General features: G+C 35.6%; 1 long non-coding RNA gene across 2 annotated transcripts; it reads right to left on the reverse strand.

The window, feature by feature from the left end:
* Nucleotides 1–3012: 3012 nt before the first annotated feature.
* Nucleotides 3013–4384, reverse strand: LOC103933439. Of its 2 annotated transcripts, XR_007252695.1 has the most exons (3): nucleotides 3855–4337; nucleotides 3534–3676; nucleotides 3013–3304 (listed from the first exon to the last, which is right to left on the reverse strand). It is a non-coding gene; the product is annotated as an uncharacterized LOC103933439 (long non-coding RNA). The 2 variants fall into 2 exon arrangements; XR_665121.3 differs by having other exon boundaries at nucleotides 3534–4384.
* Nucleotides 4385–9330: the final 4946 nt, after the last annotated feature.

Raw genomic sequence — 9330 nt, forward strand, 5'->3', positions numbered from 1 at the left:
ATAATTAATAATAAAATATTAATAAAAAGGGATTAAATAATATAATATTAAAATTTATTAATTATCCTGTTTTTAGTACGACACTGCCACAAACGCTTCACTAAGTTAGTCCAAGTTAGTCTAGTCTAAGCAAGTTAGTCCGGTCCAGCTAGTCCAGTCCGAAATAATCTGATGCAACAAACGTACCCACATAGGTTCTTCCCAGTTTAAAAGGCTATTTTTAATCATTGGAGCGAAAAATTTAGAACCACAACAGTTAAATACCTGCAATTGAAAGAACCGAAGCGTTAAAAACTGAAATACGTTCATTAAAAATGAAAATAAACTCCGCTGCAAAACAACAAAACTAATTTAACAATCTTATTTAAACCTTAAGGGGGCGTTTGTTGCACCGGACTATCTCGAACTGGATTAGCTTCAAGGACTAAGCTGGACTGGCTTAGACTAGACTAAACTGGACTAACTTAGTGAAGCGTTTGGTGCAGTATTGGACTAAGAAGCTGGATAATAACAAATTCTAATATTATATTATTTAATATATAAATTATTAATATTTTATTATGATCTTATCTTTTTCTCCATCTTTTCCTACCATTTCCGTCCCACTCTCTTCCTCTTCTCTCAGTTCTTCGTCCCACCATCTCCCTCTTTTTTTCCTCTCAGACCTCTCAATTCATGTCTCTTTCTCATTTCTGATCAAACTCCTTATCGATTCCAGTCTCTATTTCTCTATCCTCCCTCCCTCTCTAGCTATGCGTTGTTCGAACGGAACCTCACAACTCCAATTTTCTCGACAAGTTGCAGGTTTCCCGATGTGTTTTCCGGCTAACCCTCGTTAAATTGGATGAAGTTAGTACCACCAAAAAATTCATCACCATCCTTGGACCGAGATCTTAGCTTTGCATGCTCCAATCTGTCATGGATTTGAAGAAGCCCAAACAGGCCGAGACTTCTAGGCCATTTTCCGACCACATTCGACCACATTTTGGCCTCGATTCAAGTAGAATCGTAATCTTGTCACTCCCAGCTTCAATTTTGTATATTTTATATGAAAGTTGGTTGTGAAATGGATCTGAAAAAGAGTCGGAAAGTTAATGATTGATCTAGGTGACCGGAGATGACGAGGAGTCTGTCGGAAGTGGTCGTTGAACATGACAAGTACGAGAAAGAGAAGATAGTCATAGCTAGTCCCATGGTTATTGGGGGGTCTCGCTAAAACCTCTTAGTGAAGGATTTTGTCCATGCTAGTCTCCTTTAGTCTCATTAATGTTAGTCCTAGCATGGAACAAACACGGTATTGGACTAATAGCTAGTCCAGTCCAGTCCGACTTAGTGAGGACAAACAAACGCCCCCTAATAGAAAACTTGTACCAAACAATTAAATAAAGGCCTAATTTTTCCAACAAATTGATAAAAAGAAGCTAATTGTGTCCCTTCATTATACTTCAGATAAACCAACATTGAAAGTAAATACTGTGATGTAGCTAGCTGACTAATCACCTAGAACACCTAAAAAATTTTCACTAAGAACCAAATAAAGAGTAGCCAATTCCCAATTCGGAAACACTTCAAAAACCAAAAGTAACAATGACTTCAAACCTCAGTCGGAAAAAAACCACAATTCATTTAAACCTCCATCGAGAACTGCAAAAAGAAATGGGACTTGTTATTAGCACTCCAAAAATCTCATTTTACACTCCAAACTTTCTATATTATGAAAGAAAAATACACTTGTGAGGAGTGTAGAATGAGATTTTTGAAGCGCCAATAACACTTCTTTAAAAAAAAACCAATGAGAATCATTTAGAAACGGCAAAAAACCGATATTAATAAATAAAAAAGAAGTCAGAGAAAAAATAAAGTGAACAATTCCTTTTGCAAAGCCATCCTCTTCAACCATGAATCTGATTGAAAGAAAATCAAGCAACTGATTGTATATATTCAGTTTTTGTAGATTTCGATTGTTTTTTCTGGTTCGTTGGAAATACCCCATTAATTGAAATGATGAATGCAAATACTTAGGTCATCTCCAACCGAAGAGTCCAGAGGATCAAAGGACCGAAAATAGCCTGAAAATCGTCTCCAACCGAGAGTTAGGCCAGAGGGCTCTGGAGTCTGAGAGGGCCCATGGAATCAAAGAGGACTAGAGGGCTGGAAGGCTAGCTGCATGCAGCCAGCCTAAGGCTGGCCATTTTTTTTTTTCTTATGTTGGATTTCTAATCGGTTATAACCGACAGGAATTCTTTGAATATTTTTTTTAACAGTTTTATTTTTTTTTTATTTACAAAAATTTTCCTATAACTTCTATTTTTCATATATTTTTTTTAAATTCTATTTTTTTCCTATAACTTTTATTTTACAAATTTGTTTCATAGTTTTTTTTTAATTTCATTTTTTCCTATTACTTCTATTTCACAAAATTTGTTTCATTTTATTTTAAATTCTATTTTTTTTCCTATAACTTCTATTTCGTAAAATTTGTTTCTTATTTTTTTTAATTCTATTTTTTTCTTTAACCTTTTAAGTCATTATACAAAATTAAATTAAATTAAGTAACATGAAACAACATTAAACAATATTAATAACATTAACCAATATAAAAATTATACAACATAAAAAAAACATTTAACAACATGAAACTTAAACAACATTTAAGTTGTACTTTTTAAATAATAAATTATGTTTGACCCTATGACCATTTGACCCTCGGTTGGAGACAATTTTTTGTAATAGGACTAAAACAAGCCATTTGGCCCTCGGTTGGAGACAGAGACAAATATAACTCTGTATTGTTCATTAAAATATTAATATCTTGAAGAATCTGGAAGGACCAGAGGACTAAAACAAACCCTCTAACCAGCCATCGGTTGGAGATGACCTTACATCTTATCGGCTTCCCAATTACTCTGCGCCAAGTTTTACCTTTATTAAGTAAGTGCAAACAAAGAAATCACCAGCAAAATCAGTGCTTTGTCTGCAATTGTACATCACCCATAGCTTCAGATCCCCTCATAAAGTAAATTCAACTAAATTTAAATTTAAATGGGCAAAATAAAAATAAAAACATTCATATAATGCACAACTCCATGAATTTTCTCCCTCCATTGTCATGGATTTTCCGGGCAACCAAACAGAGCAAAAACTCCAAAAAAAATTTTCTTTTTTTTTAAATCACAAAATTCTAACAATTCTACAGCGCCATTCAGCTAAAAACCATACCAGTGAACCAACTGGTCAAATCCTACTGCGCCATTCCGCGAGATCTCCACCTCATAAACCCTAACGCGAACTGAATCAACCAAAACTGAAAAGCAAAATCCAAATAAGAAATGGAGACACAATTTTTAATAGACAACGACTGAAGGCATTTCAATCCATCGCTGTAGGGCACGAAGATCAAAGCAATTACAAAACCCGGATCTAAAAATCGGAGATTTACAGATATGAATCAAAAGCAAAAGGCTTTTTCAATTCCATAATTTCCCATAAAACAAAATTTATAAAAATCAGGGAAAAGGGTAAACAGGACTTACACCCCAGGAGCAGAAGGAAGAGGGAGATCAGAGGGAATCGACCCGCCATGGAAATCTTTGAGCGTCATGGTATTCCCACTCAATTCGACATCTTTCTCCCCCCCCCCCTCCTCTCTTTCTACTTTCTCTCTCAAGATCTTCCCCTTGATTCATGGAAAGTTACGATCCCCACCACGGAATGCAAAACCACAAAACCCAAAACAATGAAAGAGCAATTTGAGACAAAAAGTGAAAACCAATAAAAGCAAGCAGAGGATGCAAAATATACAGAACAAACCAAAAAAAAGGAACTGAAGCCAGTAAGAAAATTACAAAACTCACAAAAAGGTTACAGATCTGGCAATCCCGCGTCAGCAAACCAAATTATTTTTTATAGCAAGCAGTGACAACGACGGCACATGGACGAAATTTTTACAGTTCAACAGATCGGCGCGAGCGGAGAGAGATGAGATCAGGCACACAGACAAAATTTTTACAGTTTGACTGATCGGCACGAGGGGAGAGAGATGAGATCAGAAAGGGGGAGAAAAATTAGGGTTAGAATAGCGACAACAGTAAAGAAAAAAGGAAGGAGCACCGAAGCACCCAAAAAATCGAAACCGGAGAGGAGAAACGCGTGGTCTCGTAGGGCGAGAAAGTTACTGTAAAAGAGATGGCTAAAAAGTGGCTTAACAAACAAATTGAGGGGTATTTTGATCCGCACACTACCGTAGAACAGTACTACTCGAGTTCGGATTTTAGTGTATATAAATAAATGTAAATACTGCAAACGAAAACAAAATTTCAGTTATGAACAGTGGATTTTTCTCATGTTAGGGTGTAGGGTTTACGGATTAGCTAGTAGTGGCCTGGCTTCCTCCACACAAAATAGCAAATAGTGCACGACACTGAAATGCAGGAGAACTTTTTTAGTGTGGGGGTCGCATTTCAATATTGTTACTAATTCATGTATTATTATATAAATGAATGACGTGATTGTTAATATTACTTGACGATATTATAGTCATGCCGGAAAATGTCTATCTAAAAAAATTCTATCACAAGCACTCTGTGTGTTGGAACCCCTGGAATGAAATGAATATGAAGCTCATTACTGTGATTTTTGGGGCTTCTATCTTCTGTTAAATCTGTCCTTGTCATTTCTGTGTATATCCTTGCAAGAAATTGGTACCCATCCATTATCCATCAGCTTTTGCTATGTGATGGACTTCTTGTTTTTCTTCTTGTCTTTCACGTGTGTGTGTGTCCCATATTCTACCATTAGCCTTCGGCTCCTTAAATTTCTCTATCTCGCTCCTTATGTAACGGCATATGAAAATTTATATGATAAAGTTTAATATTGGGAGATCATTTCCAAACAATCTTTTTATGCATCTAGACTCTATTCTCTATTTTATATTGGTTGATTTTTTTCCAATCTGTTCAATCAAAAAGCTAAATATAAACACAAGTGTGCAAACAAAAGAAAAAGAAATAAGATTTGCGATTTTCATTTCCCTTAATATTTGATATTCGTTGCATAAGATATCAGCAAGTTAGAATAACTTTAGAGGAATTCTTTCTTCTTCTTCTTTTCAAAGGAAGGAGAAGGTAAATGGAGAACCTTTGATAACAACAGATGGAAAAGAAAAGGACAGGTGAGGATGAGGTGAAGAGATTTGAAGAGGATAGCATCCCTTCACTTTTAAAGTCATAATTATGGGTGCATTTTTGTTCATCATCCTTTTGATGACCGTTAGATAAGTTTAATTTTTGAGATTTAAGTCTATCAAGTAAAGAGATCTCAAAATTTAAACTCATCCAATTATAATACATAGGGTTCCATCACTTAAAGGTGGTGACCAAAAATATTCCACGCAATTATAGCTGGCTGGCTCCACAATATGGGGATAGAAGCCCTTGATGCCCCACCCGATGAAAGGTGGATCAATAATTAGAGGGAGTCTCCTTGTTGCAATATCTTTTCTGTTTTACTCCACAGCACATGTGATGGGAACTAAACTACAAGAAAGTAAATCAAACCCACAAAAAAAATGGAGGAATGGTGTGTCTTTATCCCTAAAAGATGGACAAAGATTTTGCAAACTCTAGTGCCTTGAGAGCAGTGTACACTTATCTTCATATCTATAGTCAATCTCTCACCCTCCTCTTATTTGTGGAGAGCACCACGATTGCTCAAACTCGATACAGGAGACAACGCCAACAAGAGAAAGGGCTCACTGATTACCATTTTCTCAGAGGGTTTCAAATTGGCTTAAAACTATCGATTCATAATTAATTGTGTTTGGTTCATGTTTGACTTGTTGAAGCTTGGTTTAAGAATAAAACAAGCCAAAGCTTGGTTGAAAAACTTGTGAGTAACTCACACTAGCAGAAAAATATGTTTGCGCGACGGCAACTTGCGCGACGGATCAAATTTTGTTGCGCAAAGTATGTTTGCGCGACGCAAAACACAAAACGTCGCGCAAACTACCTTTCGCGACGGCACTTTGCGTGACAAAGGCTCACGTCGTGCAAAACAGCTTTGCGAGACGAAGGTGACACAGCACGTGACGCAAACTACCTTTGCACGACGTAGGTGCAACTACCTTTTTTTTGCCTTTTCCTTTTCTTTTGGGGTTCTTGCATTGCCTTTTTATTTTGCGGTATCCACTTGTGTAAATGTTTTAAATTGACAATCAAATTAGTTCATTGTATTTATATAGGTTTAAAGAGTGTACCTGTAAAAAAAATCATCAAAATCAGAGCTAAAATAACCATTAAATCATGATTTTTCGTTTATAGCCATTGAAAAGGTTTGTCTCGTTACTTGATATTTGAATGTTTGTTTTTTATGATTTTTGGCGTATACGATCTCGAAGCATATACAAACAAGTTTGATGGTTGGATCGTTGAAACTAGTTTTGTACAATGCATTTTCCATCAAAACGATAGGTTCACTAACACTTAGAGTTTATTTATACTTTCATTAAGTATAATATAAGATTTTGTGGTATCCACTTGTGTAAATATTTTAAATTGACGATCGAATTTGTTTGTTGTATTCATATAGGGTCAAGGAGTGTAGCCGTAAAAAATCATCAAAATCGGAGTTAAAATAACCGTTAAATCGTGATTTTTTGTTTATAACCATCGAAAAGGTTTGTCCCGTTACTTGATCTCTGAATGTTTGTGTTTTGTGATTTTTGGCGTACGGGATCTCAAAATATATACAAACAAGTTTGATGGTTGGATCGTTGAAACTAATTTCGTACAATGCGTTTCCAATCAAGTTCATTGGTATATGTATTTACTAAGTAGATTTTAATTTATTTATTTTGTACAAATAAGCAAAAGGACAAAAAAAGCCTTTGCATGACGTAGGTACAACTGCGTTACGCAAACTAGCTTTGCGCGACGCAGTTGTACCTATGTCGCGCAAAGGCTTTTTTTTTTTTTTTTTTTTTTTTTTTTTTGCCCTTTTCCTTTTCTTTTGGGGTTCTTGCATTGCCTTTTTCTTTTGTGGTATCCACTTGTGCAAATGTTTTAAATTGACGATCGAATTAGTTCATTATATTCATATAGGGTTCAAGAGTGTAGCTGTAAAAAAATATCAAGATCAGAGTTAAAATAACCGTTAAATCATGATTTTTCGTTTATAACCATCGAAAAGGTTTGTCCCGTTACTTGATCTCTGAATGTTTGTGTTTTACGATTTTTGGTGTACGGGATCTCAAAATATATACAAACAAGTTTGACGGTTGGATCGTTGAAAATAATTTCGTACAATGCATTTCCCATCAAGTTCATTGGTATATGTATTTACTAAGTAGATTTTAATTTATTTATTAATACTTTCATCAAGTATAACATACGATTTTGTGGTATCCACTTGTGTAAATATTTTAAATTGACGATCGAATTAGTTCATTGTATTCATATAAGTTTAAAGAGTGTAACTGTAAAAAATCATCAAAATCGGAGTTAAAATAACCGTTAAATCATGATTTTTCGTTTATAGCCATTGAAAAGGTTTGTCTCGTTACTTGATATCTGAATGTTTGTTTCTTGTGAGTTTTGGCATATACGATCTCGAAGTATATACAAACAAGTTTGACGGTTGGATCGTTGAAACTAATTTCGTACAATGCGTTTTCCATAAAAACGATAGGTTTACTAACACTTAAAGTTTATGTATACTTTCATTAAGTATAACATAAGATTTTGTGCCATCCACTTGTGTAAATATTTTAAATTGACGATCGAATTTGTTTGTTGTATTTATATAGGGTCAAGGAGTGTAGCTGTAATATGAAATATGAAATTTCTTTCAATTGTGCAAGTTTGAAAAGATGAAAGATTTAAGGTAATAGCAGATGTGATTGTTCAATGAATCTTTAGTTTGCGTTGATCAATTTAATTCATATGCATCACTTGAAATCTCAAGGAGAGGGAATTATTTGGCTTGATCAATGAATCTTTGGATGGATCGGTATGCAAGTTATGCCGAGTCAGGTGTTGCTTGTGGTTGTCTCTATTAACAGGTTATATTTTCTCTAGCTAATGGATTTTATTTGGGACAACTAGATATTGTATCAGTTTGGGAATCTTTGGTCTAAGCACTTTAAGGATGTCCCCTTAGTGTGCCTTCGTCTTAACTGGCTGGATTTTTGTATAGAGTGGTGCTGGAGTTCTGCTTTTAATTTCTCCCCTATGTGAGCTTCATCTCTTACAAACAAAAAGAAAGACTGCAATTCTGTGAACAAATCCTTGGTGTTCTAGAAGAGGATTATATCATTAAGTGCATGCATTAGCTGGATAAGTTTCCGAAAAAATCATGATGCTCAGATCCTAAACTGTGCACCTTATTCCAGGTTGCGGATGGAACATTCTTGGAAGAACCTGGTTCTAGTGCTGTAGCAACTATTGAGAACAAAAAGGTTTCCGTTGGACTTTGGAATGGGTTCAAAGGTAATTACAGGGTATAATGGAATATAATAGTTTGTATCATTGCATATTTGAATGTGAATTTGCTTCTTGTAAAGGTGTAATGCTGATAGGCATTGGCCCTGGACCATTGTTAAGAGAATTTAGAATCCTATTATTGAAAATTTAGATTCATATAGGACAACATAGAGTGCTGTCTATGATCATGATGAACTCTTTAGGATATAAATAACAATGTACATGGAGAAGTAATGCTTGACAGATTCGACTTACAGGAGCACTAAAATGAAGTTCTATAAGTAACACAATTTGTAGAAAACAGAAGCAGCTTCGAGAGACTAAGGGCCTGTTTGGGATTGAGGTGCTTAAAAAAAAAGCTACTATGAAAAAAAGCTATGAAAATTTTTGGTGTTTGGTAAACTTTGAAAAGCAGCTTTGTTTCAAAGTTGAGGGTGAAAAAAAGCCCAAAACCAAGAGATGACAAGAAGCTGCAATTTGTAGCTTCCAAAAGCAGCTTATTTTCACCCACACACGGGTGAACAGTACCCAGTTTAATGAAATATGCCATAACCCAAAACTGCCCTCGCGCTTTCCCTTCACCGACGCTCTCACCTTTCTTCCAAAACACTCTCGCACGCTCTTCACCTCAGGACTCTCTCGCAGAACCCGAACCTCAGGCTCTCTCTCGTTCTCTCGTTCTCTCGTTCCGTCGTTCCAAAAACCAGCGAACTCGTTCTCTCATTCTCCAGGTTTCTCCAGGTAAGCTTCTCATTTCTTTGTTTGGATTTTTCAAATTAGGGATGGGGAGATTAGGGAAAGAGGGGTGGGAAGAGCAAAGGGATTAGGGTATGGGTGTCGGGAAAAACAATTG

The sequence above is a fragment of a genome, unplaced genomic scaffold (assembly GCF_019419815.1).
Source record: "Pyrus x bretschneideri cultivar Hongxiangsu unplaced genomic scaffold, Pyrus_bretschneideri_v1 Contig5, whole genome shotgun sequence".
NCBI lineage: Eukaryota > Viridiplantae > Streptophyta > Magnoliopsida > Rosales > Rosaceae > Pyrus > Pyrus x bretschneideri.